Consider the following 21,337-nt stretch of genomic DNA (forward strand, 5'->3'; position numbering starts at 1 on the left):
GGCCTGGTCTGCGGCGTGTGGGTCACGCCGGCCACAGACATCAGCTGCTCCTCAGATCTGGGCTGCATTTTTGTGGGCAGCCAGTGATTTGGGGTGCGGGCTGCAGGAGGAGGGCGGCGAGTGGGGAAGACCACATCTGGAATGGGCGGGTTGAGCCCAGGGGATGGGGCGAAGGACGGGGGGAGACTCTGTGTGTGCGTTTCTGGGTGTTTTTAGATACAAAGTTTCCCCCCTTTCTTTTCTTTCCCCTTCCACTCAGCGGTCTAGTGTTCTTTGAACTCGAAAAAGCAAAAGGATTTTCCACAATCCCGTTCAACTTTTATTTCAGGCGGGTCGTGAATTTCAGGGGCGTCCACGAGCTATTTGCAGGGGAGTCAAGACGAAGTCGGATCCCCCACCCCCACCCTCGCTCCCATCCCGGGCATTTCCTGTATTTCCCGTTTTCTCTACGTTGATTGTGTGCGTGCCTGTAGGTTGCTATCAGTGACCCACATGTACAAGTAGAACTGTTTGAAATCGCAAAGCGGCCTCTTTAGACAAACGTGCGTTGGAACCGGAGGGAGACGGGTGGGCCGGAGGGGGAGGGGCGGGGGAGGGGCCAGGGGCGAGGGAGCAGTTAGAGCCCAGTCCCGGGAGTTAAACCTGAGTCACCCGGTGGGACGGGACCTTGGTCGCCTGCAGGTTGCTTTTACTCCACCCGCGGCCTGAGCGCTCCAAGCCACGATCGAATGTTAATTTCTTTGGCATTGCCCTTGCCTCATCTTTTCTGCCGGTCCTCTTTAAAAGACGTTTCCTTTTCAAACTTAAGAGATAGGGAACGCATGCTGGTGGGGAGACGAAATGTTTTAAAGATAGGGAAAAGAAAGAAAACGCAAGATTCTCATTTCTTTTTGCTGTCATACTGTGATAGCCTCGTTATTCATCTGTGTCAGAAACCTGATGCTGATGAGATATTATTTGAGGGGTTTGAAGGAATACCAGACAAAGCCCTATGTTGCAATCACATTTTCCCCAAGGGGTCACACGGAGAGCAGGTGTGTGGCTGGCTGTGGTTTGCAAAGGGTGCAGCTAACAGTCTATACTAAAGAAGAAGACAGGGCATATTACTAGAGATGATGGGGGTGGGGAGTGGGAATCATCTGTCTTCAGAGCGGCCCAATTAGGAAAAATAATTACACTGCAAATAAACATTCTTGAATATAATTTGAGTCATGATACATAAATCAGTAATTTGTCAATAGGAAGGAACAAGGATATTTGTGGATGAGAGCAATCTGATGCCTTCTGGTAAAATGTAGACTGTTCATCCATGTGATGGGCCCAGAATTGATGGCATCTGCCTACAGAGATGTGTGGATTGATGAATTAAAGAGGTTTTTACAGAATATAGTGTTTGGGCAAGGCAGGAAGGAGAAGTCCATGTAGAGGCAGAAAAACAATATGTAGAAAAGTACATATTTCTTTTTAATGAGAAGTGTATGTGTGTGTGTGTGTGTGTGTGTGTGTGTATATATATATACAGCTTCTCAACTTTTTTATTGCAAAGAATTGACAAAGTAGGAGACCAAAAATAGGAGACCGAAATTGAGGCTGTTGAGTCCCCAGAGTGCCATGAAAGCAAGTTATTTAATGGCAGCCTTGATTTCTGTGTTTGTAAAATGGTAGTGATAAGAGTTCAAGTGAAAGAATCACCTTGAAGGTTAACTGTGATTACTTTTGTATAGGACTTGGGGTGGTGTCTTGGGCTAAGTACTCAGAAATGTTAATGATGGTTGTCAAGTATTTCAAACAGCCTGGAAAAAGCAGTGCCTTTCTAAGAGGTGGAATGTAAGGGCACTTGATTTTAGAGTGAGCAACTGCTGCTTACAGCAGACCCTGAGCTGAGGCTGTATCTATGCCCCTGGCAGTCCACACCAGGGGCTTTCCGGAACTTGCAGGCTGCATCCTTTGGCCCATTCTGGTCAGTGTTTGCTGGAACTCCGATTCCAGGGAATGTGTGGTGCAGGCTCCGTGTGGATCTGAGGACCAGAGCACAGGTGTGGTTTGCAATTCCAGGCTTCACTGCCCTCTTGCAATGGCAAATTCTCAGGTTCCAGGGTCCACCAAAGTAAATATCCAAATTGTATTTGAGGCAAACAAACAAACAAACAAAATAACCCACACAAAAAAACAAAAACCACTTTAGTGGTGGACATTGTGAGTGCCTCTCTTGGGGATCTTAAAAGCAATGTTTGTACTCAATGCTTATTTCTCTTAGGAAGATACAAATAGTAAGTCAATATCTAATCTCCAGAATTTATTCCGGAGAGCAACTTTAAAGTATCTCTTGAGGTTAATGACACATTGTTCCGTTTTTTACCAAGGTTGTACCTAAGAGCAGAGTAAACAAAAGACATTCTTAGCAAAACAGTATTTCTTGAGCTGGGGAACTATGCTGTATATTGTCTTTCTAATTTGGGAGGAATGCCTGTTTGCTCAGTCATCCATTCTTTTATCCTGTCCTCCAGCAGATACCCCTGGAGCCTCTCCCCTGGGCTAGGCTCTGTTCTGGCTTCTGGTAACACAGCCAGAACCGAGAGCCAGCCTCGGCTCTCACAGAGCACACATTTTAGTTGCGGAAGCAAAGGACCCCCGCACACCCTGGAAGCTCCCTTTTGGATTCAGGAGAGCCTGCCCCTGGGAAGCAGCTGCTGGGTGTACTTCTCTCCCACAAGCTAGCCTGATTAGAGGGGAGCAATCTTGGGGGGGCGGGGGGAGAGGGAGGGGAGATGGCAGGGGGCAGCCAGTCCTCTGTGTCCTCCATGGGGATAAGGGACACAGGGGAGCCTCTTTCTTCTTGTGCTTTATAAAAGTATGTGTCCAGCCCTAGCTGGTTTGGCTCAGTGGATAGAGTGTCAGCCTGCGGACTGAAGGGTCCCCGGTTCGATTCCGGTCAAGGGCACATGCCTGAGTTGTGGGCTCAATCCCCAGTGAGGGGCGTGCAGGAGACAGCCGATCAATGGTTCTCTCTCATCATTGATGTTTCTATCTCTCTCTCCTCCCTTCCTCTCTGAAGTCAATAAAAAATATATTTTTAAAAAAGTATGTGTCCAATATGTGAGTAGTGGCTGACTAGAACCACCAGCCGACGTGCCATGAAAGCAAGCAGCAGTTTTTCTCAGAGGTGAGCCTTCTCAGACTTAGCTAGGCAAAGAAGGACTCAAAGGTCAGATCTTATCATCAGCTTATAAAACCTGTCCAGGGAAGAGTCTGGTCTGGCATTTGAGATATTTGATGCTCTCGTGTGGTAGAAGGCATGACTGAAAGAGTAAAGGAAAGAGTGCAAACTTGGTTCTTCATGCACCTTCAAGGTTTTGTTTCTGTTTTTCACTACTTTTAAAATCACAGTGATGCCTGATGCAATAATGCATATATTTGGAGTCTAGAAGGCTTGAAAAGGTCTGAGGTAGAGAGGGCACGCCCTGGTAGCGGCTTGGACTGGAGGCATGGTTGTAAGGGAGGTACCATCGGTTGTAGGGTCTTGGGTGCTGAGCTGGGGAGTAGGAACTTTATCTCAAAAGCTGTGTGGAAGATGGAGAATTTGCAGCAGGTGAATGAGGTGATCATGTTGTGCTTTAGGAAGAACTCAGTGGCCACGAGGTGGGCTAGGTGGCCAGGGCAGGGGACAGAAGGTGAGGTTGGAGGCTGGGGCAGGAATCCCGAGGGCACTTGGTGTGGGAGTGAGGGGTGGGGCAGAGCTGGAGAGACTCCCCATACTTCCTTGGTCATCTCCAGGGCTGGGCACCTAGGAAGAGGGGGGAGTCCAGGGTGACTGCTATGGGTCACGGTGCCATTCACTGAGGTAAGCAGCTGTAGAGAACCTCGGTTTGGAGAGATGACAAGGAGTAGTGAGTTGAGTTGAATCCAAAACTGAACTGAGAGACTTCCAGAGAGAGAGAGAGAGAGAGAGAGAGAGAAAGAGAGAAAGAGAGAGAGAGAGAGTCCTGGCAGAGAGTTGGCCACACAGGCAGGAAGAGAGGTCTGGAGCTAGAGATGAAAGATGGAATTATCTTCACAGTAGTGGCAAGTGGTTGCCTGGTTTTGTCAAGATTTACTAAATAGTGCTCAGGGTGAGAGTCATCTGTGTCCTTGCAACTGAATTTCTTTGCTTTCATCTTTTCAACAGGCCTGACTGGGGATAATCAGGCCCCTGACCTTGACCTTAAATGACCAGGCTCTTACTGGTGTTATTTTGTAGACTTTGTAAGATCTGTTTATGCTCTTTTGAACTGAGATAGTTACAAGGAATGTGTATAGAATGGCTTTGAACATATTTAAACAGCTGGGATGTAAACTGATAAAATTGGTACTCTCCAACCCACACCCCAGGACACACACATATTTTATGAATAGAACTAGAGGCCCGGTGCATGAATTTGTGCACAGGTGGGGTCCCTCGGCCTGGCTGGTGATCAGGGCCGATGGGGCTGTCTTGCCCAGTCCCAATCGGGGCCGATTGGGGCTGGTGGGGGGGAGGGGGAGGGACAGCGGGAGGTTGGCCGGCTATGGGAAGTTGGCTTTGGGAGCACATTGATCACCAGGGGGCAGCTCCTGCGTTGAGCATTTGCCCCCTGGTGGTCAGTGCGCATCATAGTGACTGGTCGACTGGTCGCTTAGGCTTTTATATATATAGATCTGCCCCCTGGTGGTCAGTGTGCATTATAGTGACTGGTCGACCGTTCGCTTAGGCTTATATATATATAGATGTTTGTGTTCTTCCAAAAGTCATGTGCTGGATGAAGCCCTAATCCCCAATGTGTTTGGTATTTGGAGGTGGGCCTTTGGGAGGTAATTGGGTTTAGATGAGGTCACGAAGGTCAAGTCCCCACGATGGGATTAGTGTCCTCACAAGAAGAGGAAGAGAGACCAGGGCACTCCCTTGGCCACGTGAGAAGTGGCTGGCCCACTACCAGCCAGGAAGAGGCCCCTCACCTGGAACTGCATCTGACACCTTGATCTTGGACTGCCAGCCTCCAGAACAGTGAAAAATAAATGTCTGTTGTGTAAGTCCCCAGTCTGTGGTATTTTGTTATGGCAGCCTGAGCTGATTAACCTGCAGGTATATGTTGTATTTAAGAAAACAGTCACCTATGACTGCCCGCCCCCCCCCCCCCCCCCCCCCTTGTAAGGTGGCCTTCACTTGCAGAGAAAGTAAACTAGTTTTGTGTGCATTTATAAAATACTGAACATAGCCAAACAGGTATGTTATCTGCATGCTTTCTTTAACTGTATTACCACCAGCTAGATCAAGAGAAACACCTAACTTTGACCCTGATTTGACAGGCAAGGAAGGAGAACCTCAGTGTATTTTGACTTTTTCTTCATGTGGGTTTGTTCTGATTTTGACTTACTACCACAATTAAAGTGGCATTATTGACACTTAAAATTTTTCCAGTCAAAATTAAATAAAGCTTCCAAAGTGTTTAAGTGGGGCTGAACATTTGAGGTTCTATTTAGGTCAGTGCAAACAAACGAACTTTTAAAACTCTTCACGTGGTTTTTAAAATAATAGGTACTAAACTCTGTACCCAGCTAGAGTAGTATCTGAATGAAGAGCATTGAGGGTTCCAGCAGGGTCATCACAATGTTTAACACTGAGTGAGGTGACATTAGTACAAAGCAGTTCTCTTCTTGTGTCTTTATGCACAGAATAGTTCAATAAGGTGTTGGTTGCATAAGGTAATATAGTATTTGCCACGCAGGCTGATGTATGAAGCTAGGGCAGTGATGGCGAACCTATGACACGCGTGTCAGCACTGACACGTGTAGCCATTTCTGATGACACGCGGCCGCATGCCAAGGATGAAACATTTGCTGCTCCCCAGGATGAAACATTTGCGACTAGAGTCTTGGAGTTAGTTTTTTCCTCAAAGTGACACACTACCTGAGTTATGCTCAGTTTTTTTGCGAAGTTTGACACACCAAGCTCAAAAGGTTGCCCATCACTGAGCTAGGGTGTTATAGCAGTTAGTATGTGGCCTTTTAAAGCACTCCCTCTTTGTGAAACTAAGAACATTTGGTTGTGGATTGAATCTTTCTGATCCTAAAAGTGCACAGACTCTTGGGGACCCCTGGGTTGCTGGTGGGCAGCTGTACACATATTTGTGGTTCTCACGTCTTTATCTGCAACTGCTCAACACTCGTTTCTCCCCAACATTAATTTTCCACCGTAGAGAGGATGGTCGGTGTCTCCTGGTCTCTATATGAAGACAGCAAGAAGGCAGCCGTCTGCAAACCACAAAAAGGGCTCTCACCGGGAACCTTGAGAACTTGTACTAGGCGGCCTGACTTTTGTTTTCATGTCCACAAGGGGCAAGGCTTATCCGCCTTTTTATTTGAAGTTACCATATGGCCCTCCGGGGCTATTGCTGTTAATTTGAATTTCATTCATTTGTGGGATAAATAAAAGAGTGCAAAGTAGACCCCAATGAACGCTTGTTGAATTGCAGGCGGTAGTATTTGATTTGTGCACAACCAGACCATTATTCCTCTTACTGCTGTGGGTTTAGGGGAAGGCCAGTAGGGAGTATCAATCATTGTCAGTCTGTGTAACCAGCAATAATGCCTCACCTCACCCATGCCTTTCTAACTAGGGTGCCATTAAAGGGCACACTGGTAGCCACAGACAGACTGGAAGAATGTAGACTAAAATTTTAATTGGTTACCTTGGACTGGTGGGGTCACAGGTGACTGTTTTCTTGTTTTCCTTTTTTCAGAATTTAAACAAGTAGCATGCTACTTTTAAAATCAGAACAAAACTGTTATTGGTGGTTGTGTGTGTGTGTGTGTGTGTGTGTGTGTGTGTGTGTGACAACACTGTACATCATCTAACATCTGTGGTACGTGCATTATGCAACAGTTCTCGGTCTTGAAAAAGAAATGGAAATTCCTGTTTATATAACTACAGTTACTAATCCTGGAAGGCTGGGGGGCTGGAACCAGGACTGGGTGCTGTGCCCCGCAGCCAGCGTGGGGCAGCTTCCTCCGGACAGTGGGGAAGATCCCACTCCTTACGGTGGGTGTGCTCTGTACGTTTGCATAAACATCGTCAGTGTGGTCTGGGATGTGTTTCATTTCTATATCTAAATGTGTGAACATCTGTTTGGTTGATAAGTACGGAATTAAATCTGATGGGTAAGAAGTACTGAATTAAATATGCACTATACTGACACGTGAGTTTTTTTCTTTTTAAAAATGGTTTGTGTTCAGCAGAACTCGAACTAGCAGCGAGGTCTTAAATAGCCCTTTAGCTGCAACTCCTCTGCATGCCCGGGAGGTTAGAGGGGCTCTCTTTCCTCTGCTGAGTCTATTGTTCAGCATTTTCTTTCTTTCCACTTCCAGCCGTGTTGTCAGGGGCACCTGGAGTTCAAGCTTCCTTTCTCCCGGGGCAGGCTGCAGTCGGGCCGAATTTCACATGTTGTTTTCCAGTTTTGAGGCATTTAGCCAGTAATTTAAGGATGGCTGTAACGGCATAGTCAGTAGCCTCATTTCATCTTCAGATAAGTGGTACATGGCACACACTTATTTGGGACACATTAACCTCTTACAATTTTTTTCTTTTGTCCATAGGGATCAAAATTTTCCTTTCTTTTTTTTTTGCATTTTATTTGTTTTTTAAATTTACTTTTTAATTACAGTTGACATACAATATTATATTAGTTTCAGGTATACCGCAGAGTGATTAGACATTTATGTATCTTTCGAAGGGATCAAAATTTCTGAAATTAAAAATAATAACCTGGATAGTCTGGGAATGACAAACTTGCCAGTGAGCAGTCTTCTTTTTTAAAGTAAATGACTGACCATTTGTATATGAAATATACACTTTAGAAAAACATGGCTCCCAACTTTAAAAACAATCTAAAATCACATCCATTTTTTTTTTAAATGGCTGTCTATTCCTAGAAGATGGTTCTACATAGAGAAGTATGTCTCAACAGATACGTACTCTGTCATTTGCTCATTCTTAGAGTAGTCTTTTCAGGGTTCTTCTGGAGTGGAAGCTTATAATTTACCAGCCTGATTACTGATTCTGCATGGACTCCTGCTGTAATATGTAGCATGGTGTGCCGGCTTAAACAGGTGACTGCAGGTCATTTTTTATCTGAATCTTTTTGGTAAATGAGTATGCTTAAGTTGTCTTGTCTGTTTACGTGTATTTTTCACTTTGTGCTTAGGTATATAGTTCTTTTCTTGGTTAGTAAAAACAAGAGGGGGGGGACGGGCGGGCAGCATCAGAGGGAGCTAAGCTGATGTGTGGAATGCTTAAACTATAATCCAAGCCAAAAAGAGCTGTAGCCATTAGTGGCCACCCTGAATGATATGAGCCCGAGTGGTGGTGGTGATGAAAAGGTGTGGCAAGGTAGTGTATACACCGGTGTGGAGAGGTGGCTGGCAAACGCATTAGTGTGGTCTGATCAGTTATGCTACGGGGACCACTGCTCTCGTGATCTGGAAGCTAGACTCGGGGACACTAAGAGTATGTTAGCTTCCTTAGCAACTACATAGTCAACATAATTTACATGTCTTTAAAAAATTTTTAAAACATTTTTAAACAAGAATTGCCACCGGGTTAGATTTCCTCTAGCTTATTACATATTTGTATTTAGTTTTTAAAATCTCGGCCACGAGACTTCCCATTTCTCCTGGTGAAATTTCAGCTTTCGCATTCGGTTACGTTGTTTCAGCCTGTCTAGCTAACTTCTGACGCGTCATCTGTCATCTGTCACGTCCGCGTGCTGCGCCTCATACTCTCTGCTCATCAGTCATTCCAGTGCTTTGAGTCACTCTCTGGTGCTTCTCTGTTCAGCCTCCCCTCGTCATTCTCTGAGTCCTTAGTAACCAAGGGTGCATCAGCCTTTGTAGGCAGCTGGAGGGCAGAGGGCTGGGGTCTGTGCCAAGATACAGAGGAAGCTAATCGTACCCGTGACCTCAACCTCATTAACAATGTGCTGGAACCAAGAGGGCCAGCATTCCACGGTATTGTTTGACTTTGGATTGTCTCTACTGATTTATGGTCCTGGGTCCTTGCTCCTGCCTTCTCAGGGAGGCCGATGTAAGAGTCAGAGGAGAATGTCAGAGACGATCGATACTCACTGCCTCCTTTTCACTGCCCACGAGTTGGGTTTGGATTGTCAGCTGGTCCCTGGGCTCTGCTGATGGTGATTTGGCCTTGGCCTCGAGACAAACCGAGACTGACAAGACGTGAGGGAATACGGCCTCTTAGAGTCTGGAGCATAAATAGGGGGCTGATGGCCTGGATGTCCCACAGGTGGGGCTGATGGCCTGGATGTCCCACAGGTGGGGCTGATGGCCTGGATGTCCCACAGGTGGGGGTAAAGCGTGGCACTCTCCACGCTTTAAAGCAGGCTCCTCAAACTTGGATGTGCAAAAGATTTAGCTGGAATCTTTTTAAAGTGCAGACGGATTCAGCAGGCTGGGTGGGGCCTGGGGCTCTGACATTCTAACCAGCTGCCCGATGCTGATGCTGCTGGTTCTGTGGAACACTAGGAGCAGGGCCTCACCTCAAGCCCAGCGTGGACAAGACTATGGAATCATCCCCTGGAGGCTGCAAGCTGAAAAGGCTGAGATCAGGAAGGCGCCTGTGGGGTCTGACATAGAATTGGTTGCCTGCTACTTAGGGCTGCTCTCTATTGGGAGGAGCCTGCAGGCGCCCGTCCCTTCCATTTGGGCTGTGCCCGCTGTGCCCGCTGTCAGGAGTAGCAGCTCTGCAGGGAGGGAGGTGGTGGAGGGTATTCCAGGCAGGATGTCGTTGAAGGGAGAGGTTTTGTTTTGCTAAGTTTTAGTTACATTGATTTCCTCACTACATGTTGATGATATTCCATATTTAACTAAATAAAAAAGGCTCTAACTTCCTCCAATTAAGCCTGCATTTTTCTCATACACCCTAGCACTTTGAAGTTACGTGATTACCAAGTCTTTAAAAAGTTACCTATTGTTTCATTTAGAGCATTTTTTTCTAAAACTCGCCTGACACTCTGCTGGGGTGCTGGCTGGACACACACACTCCCAGACCCCACCCTGCAGTTTTCACTTTCTAGGCCTCGCGTGGGTCCCGGGAGTCTGTATTTTTTAAACAAAGCATCTAGATGGTTCTGATCAGCAGGTGTTAGAAACACCAGGTTAGAGGAACATGCTTTAGAAACCCACCCTCTGGGCCTGTGGTGCTGGTGGTGGGAGGGGCGCCTTCCCTGTTCTTCTTGGCCCCTTGGATACTAGGGGGGAGGCTGGCTTCCGCCCATTGGCCCCATTTCCATTTGCATCTTGACACGTGCTTCTGTTCTCACGGAGAGGCTCTTACCTTGCTTGGATGGGACCAAATCAGAGAGTCCTTTGTCAGCAGTGTAAAAAGTCAGTTGTGAGGCCATTATTTTTAGGAAGGTTTTACAGACACGGATTACTAACTGCTTTCAGGGTTTCTTGAGAAAAAAAAACTGGGCCATAAGCTTTGGGGCTCTGCAGAGGTCTTAGGAATGTCTTGAGGCTGACTTTCCCCACTCTCCCCCCTACTTTGGTTCAGACACTGGGGATAACGCACATCCCTTTCCTACGTAAATGCTGACAGAGACGGATGAAGGGCCCCTCACCCTCCACAGGCAGTTTGGTTCTGATCCAGGTGAATTGACAGATTGAGAAGTCGGACTTTCCACATCATTGTATCAATGTTTCTACAAATGCAGGATCCATCTCAACACCCTCCCTCCCCTACCCGCTGGTAGGGGCAGCGTCAGCTTATAAAACAGGGGAAGAGGGAAGTGGTCAGTGTGATGGGATTGGAGGGCTGTAGAAAGGGTTCCTGCCCCAAAAGGTGGAATTCACTGACCGCTGTGCCTAAAATCTACCATTAGAGGAACCTGTGTGAGACGTTTCTCTTTAAACGTTGTATTCAACATGTAAGCATCCATAGGTAATATAATAATTATTTATACCTTAACAGGAATCTGTATAAAAAGATGTAATATGCGAATGGTTGTTACGCTGTGAAGCGTAACGACGGACCCTAACGACCGGATCACGGATCAGCAGGAGGGTGGGGCAGCGAGCTACAAGCGGGCAGCGGAGAGCTATAGCAGGGGGCAGGGCAGCAAGCTATGAGGGGGGGAGGGGGGCTGGGGAAGCTACAGGAGGGCGAGGCAGCAGGCAGAGAGCTACTGGAGGGCAGCAGTGAGCTACTGGCGCACGGATTCATGTGCAGGGCTACTAGTAATTTCATAAAGTGCTTTCCAGATCAGCTTGCTAAGGGTGTGACTTTGATGGGGTGATGGGCACTGTGCAAGGAGTGCAGGCCAGGGTGCAGGGCCACAGAGGGCCACCAGGGGCTGGGGCAGCTCATGAAGAGCCCAGGAAACCAGGAGGACACTAGGCAGAACTGACTCTCATTCACTGTGTGTGAGAGTGTGTGAGTGTGTGTGAATGTGTGTGTGGTGTGAGTGTATGTGTGTGAGTGAGTGTGTGAGTGTGTGTGAGTGTATGAGTGTGTGTGAGTGTATGAGTGTGTGTGTGTGTGTGGTGTGTGTATGAGTGTGTGGTGTGAGTGTGTGTGTGTGAATGTGTGTGTGAGTGAGTGTGTGTGTGAGTATGAGCGTGTGTGAGTGTGTGTGTGAGTGTGTGTGTGAGTGTATGAGTGTGTGAATGTATGAGTGTGTATGTATGTGAGTGTGTGTGTGAGTGTGTGTGACTGTGTATGAGTGTGTGAGTGTGTGTGTGTGTGAGTGAGTGTGTGTGTGAGTGTGTGTGTATGAGTGTGTGGTGTGAGTGTGTGTGTGTAAGAGTGTGAGTGAGTGGGTGTGTGTGTGAGTGTATGAGTGTGTGTGAGTGTATGTGTGTGTGAGTGTGTGTGAGTGTGACTGTGAGTGTGTGTATGAGTGTGTATGTATGTGAGTGTGTGTGTGTGAGTGTGTGTGACTGTGTATGAGTGTGTGAGTGTGTGTGTGTGTATGAGTGAGTGTCTGTGTGTGTGAGTGTGTGTGTATGAGTGTGTATGTATGTGAGTGAGTGTGAGTGTGTGTGTGTGTGTGTGTGTGTAGTAGGGACTTTAGTATCCTTGATGCCTCTGGCATACTTCTATCTAACGTGGCCATGTCACATACACTTGCGCAGTTGAATTGAAAAGCCAGGTGATTTATATATGAAAATTAAGGTTAAACACCATCATTGCACTTGGAATTATTTTACTCTTTCTTTTCATCTATTTCATTTTGCGAGAGAAGCTGGGGAAATGACCCTGTTTCTCCCTGCTTACTAGGGGACTTGGCCAGCGGCAGAAACCTTCCTTCCTCCCCCGAGAGGCTTTTCCCAGTCGGTTTTGAGGACGAGGGCGTGCTCTTCCGAGACCCCGTGGCACTTAGAAAGTGTGCCTCAGGGCATGCTTCTCTCTCCAGCCACGCACACACTTACAGCTTCCAGGAGCTCCCAGCTGCCTCGGGCCTCTCCAAAGGCTCCTCGCTCCTCACCTGCATTTTCCTCACCTCAGCTCCTGGCAGCGGCCTCCAGGCCTGCTCACCACCTCTTCGCCTCTGTCTCCCGGACTGTCAGCTCCCTGAGCAGGCAACCTGTCCCATTCATGTGACTGCGGGCGTGGCGTGGCTTCTGTCAGCTGGACGCCTTCGGAAGCACTCTGGGAGAGGCTGTTGCAGGGAGGAACCGGGCGCAGGTGTAATGTAAGGGCCTGGCTCAGTCACCCTGCTGCTGAGTTAGAGCAGGAGCATCCTCGCCCGGGGCTCTTTGACCCCAGCCCTTAACCCGGCCAGGCTTTCTGCTCTGAGACCAAAGAGCCCGAGGCATGGAGGCGTGGCCTGTGGGTCTCCACGGGGACTGATAAAAGGCTGGCTGCTCCATGTTAATGAATACGGCCCTCTCCCGTTGTTTTTCAGGTGAACTGGGAAGCAGACGCCTGAGTTCACGGCCGGCACCCGCTGTGCCTCTCGGTAAGCAGCTCCTTCTCCACAGGTAAGGGTTGGCTCTGGGTCCTCCTCGTGCTCGGGTTGGTTGTGGGAACACTCTGATCACCACCCAAAGTTCTCATTCATTTAAAAGAAAATGCTTAAATTTTTAGGGCAGCATCCCCTCTCAGGAATGGGTCAGGTGGTCCCTGCCCCTGTGGGCAGTTACCGGCTGAAGAGGTTTACCGGGCTGGCTTTCTCCTGGGCATGGCTGGCCTTCTTATCACCCACGGCTCTTCCTTGGTGCTGGGCACCCCCTGCCCGCCATCTGAATAGGTGCGTTAGAATCCTTTTCCTCGTGAAGACCTTGCCCCAGTTTCACTTGTCATGCATCAGACTGTCTGCTTCTCTGCTCTCGCCACAGGCTGCGCTGGCCGTGGTGAGCTTCCCGCGCCCGTTTGTGCACGCCTCTTTCCTCTGGTCCGTGCAGTTCCTTTTGCTGCCAGCTCCCACCCACCATGGTGGCTGGCATGGAACAGACTTTCAATAAATGAATGAACGTTAGTCTGAGGGGGGGGGGTGTGGAGAAAATGCCCCAGTAAACTAAACTGTGGTACAAAAAAAAAAAATCATAATGTATTCCTAAACCCGTGAAATGATTTGTAGAGTGCCTTTCTGGATTAATTACATGGCTGTTTGCTCACATTACCACGCCTAATTGAGAATTTATCATAATATAGTCCGTCAGTAGGAGTGTGGATTCTTACCCCCATTGGAAAGGATGTCAGGGGTTGCTGTGCCATTGTTTTCCTCTTGAGCAGTAAGTGATGCTGGGAGGGATCAGTCATGTGTTGAGTGACAACCTGCGGCCCTGAGCACCCAGCCCTCTTGGCTGCCCCGGGTGAGACGTCTGCCAGCCAGACCCTGGGAGCTGGGCCGCCCTAGGACTGAACATGGATCTCAAGGTATAGGCAGTAAGGGAGCAAGCAATAGACGTTCCCAGTTAGCCACCCAGAGGAAATAAAAGTATTTCTGAGTGGCTTGAGCATTTGTTTTAAAACACAGTTTAGGTTTAAGTCATTTTAACAAAAACCTTTTAAATCAGTACATTTCCGTTTTCCCCATACGTCTTAGTACGTTGGGTTCTTTGCGAGGTGCGCTCATTGGCTTGACACCATTTTGCTTCATCCTGTGGCTTGGGTCTAGCTACCCCTCCCGGGTGGTGTTTCACTTGAATGTTGGAGCCAGAAGGGGCCTGGGTCCCTTTCAGAAACTGGTGGGTGCCGGAGTTCCTGGAAGCCGGGGTGGGGGAGGGCACTTAAATCTAACCAAAGACCCCTTTCACATAGGAGAACGTGGTCTTGAGGTTTTGCTCCTGCTTTCTTATCCTGTTTTTCCATGAACACTGCTCGTTACTCAGCCTTTCCTGTTGCTTGGTTCAGGTGTGTGCAGCACGAGAGCAGAGAGAAAGAAGTTATCTTTTGGTTTCTGCATGTGCTTTCCACGGCCTAGCAGAGGCGCCGGCCAACAGGTCCCAGGTGAAAGCCGTCCCATAACCATGTGTTCTTCTGCCTGGTGCAGACCCAGTCGTGCCGCTGCTGGGAGGAGCATTTAGTGAGAGACAAGGCAGAAATTTGACTCTCAGCTGACCCTGCTCATGTTCTTCAAGTTCCCTAGGGCTCACATGGAGCGAGGACTTTAGCTTTCCCCAGGAATTTCCAGTCTCCATGGAGTCAGCTCGCCGGTCACACTTGAAAAATAAACTAAGAAAATGAATTGCAATTTAAAAGCCCAGATGTTAAAATATGAGTGTGTTTGAGCTTTTTGGTGGGTTTTGGTGGGTTTTGCTAACTGTCTGGTGTTGCGCCGTCTGTGCAGAAACTGAATGCAGGGTGGCGGTGGCCTGTCTGGTCTGCACGCTGCCGAACACGAGGGGAGTGCTTAGCAAGGAGCACGAATTAGCAACTCGCTGAGCCTCTGGGAGAGCGCTGTCACAGTGCCTCCCATTGTAGAATCCAGTTCTAGTCAGGTTGGGGAAATGAGTTAGGCCAACTCATCCAGCTGGTCCCCCTCCACCCAGGGGTTCTCGCTCGCAGATGTGCACTCAGCACACGTCACACAGCTCTGCAGTGGAGTCCTGACGGCCCCACATCATCCTAGTCAGAGGGGCCAAGAAGCGATATCGTTCCTGAATTTCCTTAGAGCTTCTAGAGTTTGTGTTTTGGACTCCTAAGATGGTGCTCTTCTTTCATGCAGTGAAATGGTCACTGTTCTAAAGATGGGGCTGCTAGTGCCTCAGCAGTGGACTGTGTATGGGGATGGGTGTGTCATTAGCTGCTTTGGAGGGCTGGCTTTGATCCAAAGACACTGTCCCCCTTGGGCCCCTTGTGTCCAGGGTAGACATTTGAGAACCATCAGAGCAAAGGCAGCTAGTGGACACAGCAATTGGTCTGCTGGTCTCAGACTCCAGTGCCATTTAATACACTGATCTCTGACTGGTGATTTCCGTTATTGCTGAAATGCAGACTGCAGTTGGTGACAGACAGACAGACAGTCTCTCTCTCTCTCTCTCTCTCTCTCTCTCTCTCTCTCTCTCTAAATAAAGAAAGAAAGAAAGAAATGGCACATACCACACAGGTGTCTTTGGTGTTTTCAGGGAAACCTTTCTCTTTTCTTCTTCTGACAGAAGTAAAGTCTCCCAAATAGGCTTTGAAGCTGCCCCCAGGTGTTGACATCTCTGGGCGGAGTTTGCCTTTTTCCGTTTCCGGAGCATAGTCAATGCATAACGTGATTGGCTGGCTGGTGTGTCCCATACACTATGTTTTACTGATTTGAAAGAAAGCCTTCAGGTTCCTGTTTCCAGGAAAAGCTGGCTTTAAATGGAACATCTTTGACTTTTGCTTTACGGGAGGTTTGGAGGTGTTGTGGTCCCTCTCACGTCCTCATTCAGTTAAGAAAGGACTGTTTTCTATCCCTTTGCATCTTTTTACAGTTATGGCCTGGGGTGGAAGGAAGCCATTGGATGACTAGCGAATAAGTAACTTCTCCAAATAGGCTGAAGAGAGTGAAAAAAACTTCCTCTTCCGCTTCTTTTAATGATAATGAGCAAATGCCCTTCGTTTTAAATGATTCCTTTTCTCTCTAGCATTCCTGACATGGAGGAGTTTCTGAGGCTTCCAGAATTCTGTTCTCTCGGGTTCCTCTTGAAAGCCGAAGGAAGCCGGCTCCCTGTAGACCCACCCCACCCGTGCTTATCCTTCCTCCCCTTTATCTCCTGGCGGGCAGCCCCGTGCTCATCTCGCCTGCATTCTCTCTGCCTGCCTGGGGTGGCCACAGAGAAAGAAGCCTCCCACCCTGGCTGGTGACAACCTGCAAAAGAAAGCAAACGGCCGGAGCTCCCAGCAGGCTGGGGAAACAGCGCCCATTCTCCTCGTTCCTGGGTTCAAAGTGCAGTGACTTTTTATGAGGGTGACCAGCCCTCCCAAGGTGCTGGTTGGAGGGCCTGGGCTCAGCCTGGTGGACAATTAGTCAGTGACCTCCGCTCGCTTGCTCTCTGGCTGAGCTGACGTTAATGCTCGGAGTGAGAAGGAGCTGCTGCTCCTTTGAGCGGAGCACCAGGCTGGGTGGGGAAACATTTGATCTTGTTCAAAGGGACGTCTCTGAAGCATGAAGATTGAACCGACTGTGACCCCACCCGGGGAAGGAGAAGCGCCCTCTGGGGAACCGCCTGGAACCGGCCTGCAGGGAGAAGCCTGCAATTACTGATCCCATTGGCCTGCGGGTCCTCAGGGTCTCATATCCGTTTCAAAGACAGAGAATTGGGGTTGTAGGTAATAAAATCGGCCTTAAATGAGAGGATCAGGGGGTCATTTCATCTAATTTTGTGGTTGTTACCGAGGAATAAAGGCAGAGGAGATAATTTCATTAGCTCCTTTGAGATCTTTATCACAGCGAGATGGCCTTTGAGCCTCAGAGGGGTTGGGCTGGCCACTTCCTTCTTGGTAAACCTGGAACAGATTTCCATAGCACCCGGGAGGCGTGGGGAGGCACACGGATCGCTTAGGCACTGCGGTCAGGAACATGGAGTTGCTCCTGCCCTAATGGAGAGTGAGGGCCTTACAGAGACGGCTATCGGTCCTGCCACACCACTCTGCCAGTTACTCAAGAACATGCATTCACCCCAAAAATGAAGAAATCCGCCAGACCAGAGGGCCCTCTGCAAGTTGGGGTGGTGTCTCACGTCTGAGGGAGGCTTGCTGTCATCTGTTGTTGACGTGATTTAGTTGGCGCGTGACGGTCATCAAATTCCTTTGAGCTGAGCCGTGTGCGAAGTGTTAAACCACGTGGTGGGGAGTTAACAGAATGGTGAGAGCTGTGCCTTCTGTTTGGCGCTGTTCTGTTCACAGCGCATGTTCATTTCTGCTGCCTCATCAGAGCCCTGCTGGGCAGGCAGGTATTTCTGCCCACGTTTACAGAGAAGAGAGGACAGCCTGGAAAGGTTACACTTGCCTTAGGTCTTGCCAGTAGAGAAGGGGGCTCTGGGATTCTGTCTCCTGACTTTTTTTCAAATTAAGTCCTCAGTGATCATAATTAGAAGAAACAGAGCAAAAAGGAGGAGGAAGTGAATGATAAAGTATCCTCAAGAGAAGAGAGAGGAAGTGTGTTGAATCGTTAGTTCCCTGGACCAGCCAGCAGCGGGCACCATTCCCCGGAGCAGCGTGCCCGTCTGCCTTATGAAGGGAGAAAAGTGATCAAGGTGGGCAGGGCAGGGGAGGTGGGAGTTGGGGGAGACGAGACGGTGGATGGAAGGCTCTTTGTATGTCAGAATCAGCCACAGGCAAAGTGTTGAGCAACTTCTGGAGAGCCTGGGCCTGTGATCAGAAAGGTCAGAGGCATCAGCGGTGCCCATCGCTGCCTCCTGCTGGTTTATTCCTGGGCCCAGCCTGTTCCAGACCCATCATCATGCTCGCTGACTCTCATGTCTGATTGCTTTCCAGTCTCCAGCATCTCCCTCTGGACTGCATAAAGTACTGCCTAGTATTTGTGAACTTAGCTCTGATTTAAAAAAAATATATAAGAAAACTATTAAGATGTGCTACTAAAATCCTTAACCACCAATAAGTGCATTTAATCATAACTTCGGTTTGTGTCATTCTTATAAAAACCTATTCCCCTCATTGGTTCAAGGGCTGGTATTTCCCTGTACAAGTGGATGGTGGGGACGTAGCCGTCTCCCTTTCTGTTGATGTGGTGCCATTGGGAAATCCCAGAAGGTAAAACTCCAGCCACGTGCTTTCCTGAAGTGTTATCTGAGAGGAATTGGTGGTGGGGAGGAGGAGGGCTGGGAGGGGCCGATTTCACGTGCTCACTAATGCTTCTCTGCCCGGCGATGCTCCGAGGCGAGAGCCCTCTCGCCTTGGCCATGTGCTCTTCCTTTCCTTCATTACTGTGGCTAATCAGGAGTTGGCCGTACTTCAGTGCCTCTTAAAAGCTTTTCTCTCTAGCTGTGTCCTGGAAGTTGAAATGCAGTGTCAGAAAAGATGTGAGTTGATGAAGAAGAAATAAACAAACCCAGGCAACATGTGAGGAAGCCTTGGCAGCCCTGCTTCTGTTTCTCTGTAGTTTTGATCTGAAGGAACCAGATTTCCTCCACGTGGAAGGAATAAGGCTGGGAGGGTCCCTGTGCCAAGCAGCCTGAGCTGGGCCTGCCCGTGGGCCTTCTAGATGAGGGCTCCACTTAGTCTAATAAACACGGGGATGAAAATGAGTTGTTTATGCTTGGCAGAATGGATATAAGTCACACATGTGCAGCCCGAGCTATATGTATGTGGAGTAAAAATAGCATCTGTTCAGGGAAGTAGAACATTCCAGAATGCTTCAGTCCCCTCTTGGCACCAAACGCGGAGCGGAGAATAGGTGAGCTGGGAGGCACGTGAAAGAGCTTCCTGTCCAAGCCCTTACTTTCAGTTAATGACACTAAATGACTGGATTAAACCCCACGAGGGCAGGGACCCTGGTCTGTCTTGTTTATTCACCTTCATGCCTTTGGCCCCTGGCCTGTATTAGCTTACTATGCACTTGTTATGTGCATGGGGGATACGCATGAAGATGTAACTTCTGACTCCTCGTCCAGTGCTCTTTGAGATGTTTTTATGGCTGAAAAGTCTGGAAGAAGTGGTGCCAAGTGGCTTTTGTGTACTTGAGGCTTTCTTGTGATTACGTAGATTAGAAAACTGAGATGCAGGAAGATTACATGATTCTTTAAAATGGTTGGGGAAGACAGGCTTTCTCAGGCGTGGGGAATGGGTGGGAGGCAGGGCTGCCATACGAGGGTCTGGGTCAGTGGTGCCCCTGCAGGTGGGCAGAGCCCGGGCTGTGGAGAGCTGATGGCCCCAATCACTCAGCCTTGGATGAATCAAGACAACTGTGGAGCAAACAGGCTTGACGTTGCCCCTTTCCCAACGGCTGGGGCCCCAACTCTCCTACCGTGGCCCAGAGGGACGTGCCACCTGCAGCTCATCAGCCTGGCAGTCTGTGTGTGGAAGATGCTGTGGATGTAACTGGAAGGTGAGGAGGACCCAGTTCTCCACACTGATAGAGAGATGCCATTAGCCAGTGAATCAGGATCTCCACCACTGCCCAGTCTCATTTGGAAAATTGCAGCCTGGCTGTCAGCAGCCTCAGCCAAGGAAACCGGGTCGTGCCGTGTGCTGTGCTAAGGAACCCCAATGGTCAGCCACACTGCTGCTTCTAGGCTGGTGAGGAGAGAAGAATTAAATTATCTCCCAATTTAACTTCCCAGTTACTTCCCAAAAAAGATTTGTCATTACAAAGGAGTTTTAAAAATTAGAATTTTACAGGAATTTAATTCAAGATGAAAAGTTGCTAAGAGAATTTGTAAGGTCAAGAAATTTTGTTTAGATTCACAAACAGTAAGAGGTGTGATAACTTGCGGCTTGGGGTTTCATCCGCCCACTCTGGCCCTGTCTGGGGGTGTGTATCTCTTTAAATTGACCTTTCGACTTCACCACCTGGTCTTGAGGTCTAGGGATGAGGGTGCTTCCTCTGGAACCCGTGGCAACGGGCTCTTTCAGTTGGAATTTCTGTGCCACCTCCGGGAGAAAACCCATTTCCTTCTGGAAATCCATTCCTCCCAACAATGCCTCTCGCCGGTTCACCTGACCTCTGCAGATACTGACTTCGTACGACGTCTCCTTGCTTCTCTCCAGGAAATGCACAGCGGACATCCAATCTCCTGCTGGGGCTTAAGACAGCTGCAGGCTAACTCTGATTGATGACTACAGAAAGAATCGGCTGGGTTATTGGCTTCTGCTCTGCTTTAAAGATCACAGGGCTTATTGATCGAAAGCTGGCAGGCATTCTGTGGGCCAGAGGTGGGTGTCCAGGTCTCTGGAGCAGCAAGAGGAAAGATTGCCATTGCTTCAGATTAGAGCTCGAATAAAAAGAGTCAACTTAGTCTTGCACAGTGGCATTGATCACACCTTGTTTTCAGTGAAAATCGGGCCTTGGGAAGTGATTTGTGCTAGTGCCCTCATGGTTGAGTTTGAGCTGCTCATGGGCACTGCTCCTTGGCCCTGGTGTCATTATTAGTGAGCCTGTCCTGTTGTAAGGTTCTAGCATAGCTCTTTGGAAGTGAGTAAATATTTTACTTGAACCCCAAATATTCTGTGTGCAAAACCATGCAAATGAGAAACAAGTTTAATTTTTAAGGAAACATGTGTGTTGATAAGAAGCATATTTGGAAAATCTGGTTTCTTGAATTCATTTACATGTGGGGAGAATCTGATTATTTTCTTCAGGTTTCTTGAAAGTACAAACAAAAGGGAGGTGGACGTGTCTGACTTCCCAGCTACGAGCCTGGAGCTTTTGTGCAGGGTAATTTAGGAAGCAAACCTTTTAGTGGAAAAGCATTTCGCATCGTCTCTTGAGGAAGGTACACTTTTTGTTTATTTATTTACTTACTGTGTTGCATGTGACAGAGTTTCAATTCAGTAGTTTTGTGTTTCTTAAGCCATCTATGGGGGACTATAGAATGTTCATGGAGATTTATATAATAGTGTTCATGTTTACAAAATTAAAAGCTGAAATGTAACAGAATTCTGTATTCAGAGGGTTCCAGCTTGCTATACAATATGTTAGAAGATTGGTTCATATTTGTGATTTTCTTATTGCAAAATGAAATAGTATATGTGCATTCATTAGTTATTCCTCAAATAAGGTATAAATCATGTAAGTATAGTTTTATGGGGAGTAGGAGTATCAAACTCAAAGTTTGTGGTTATTTTGGAAGCCTCTTGCTCCTGATTTTACAACACAAACCAGAACCAGAGAGGTGTTTGATGTGCCCTGTCGGTCTTTCCTTCCATCTATACCTT

At 48.2% G+C, this 21,337-nt stretch overlaps 1 protein-coding gene across 7 annotated transcripts in view; it reads left to right on the forward strand.

Annotated features, from left to right (window-relative positions):
- LHFPL2 (LHFPL tetraspan subfamily member 2) overlaps positions 1-21,337 on the forward strand; it is a 232,139-nt gene that overhangs the window by 86,016 nt on the left and 124,786 nt on the right. For 6 of the 7 annotated variants that reach the window (XR_013815109.1, XR_013815110.1, XM_079798742.1 and 3 more), the window contains one exon: positions 12,933-13,008. The exons of the other annotated variant lie outside the window; for it this stretch is intronic. The gene's annotated coding sequence lies outside the window, so the exon portion shown is untranslated. The remainder of the gene's footprint in view (positions 1-12,932; positions 13,009-21,337) is intronic. 7 annotated transcript variants of the gene reach the window in all.

The sequence above is a fragment of the Cnephaeus nilssonii genome (assembly GCF_951640355.1).
Source record: "Cnephaeus nilssonii genome assembly, chromosome: 2".
NCBI lineage: Eukaryota > Metazoa > Chordata > Mammalia > Chiroptera > Vespertilionidae > Cnephaeus > Cnephaeus nilssonii.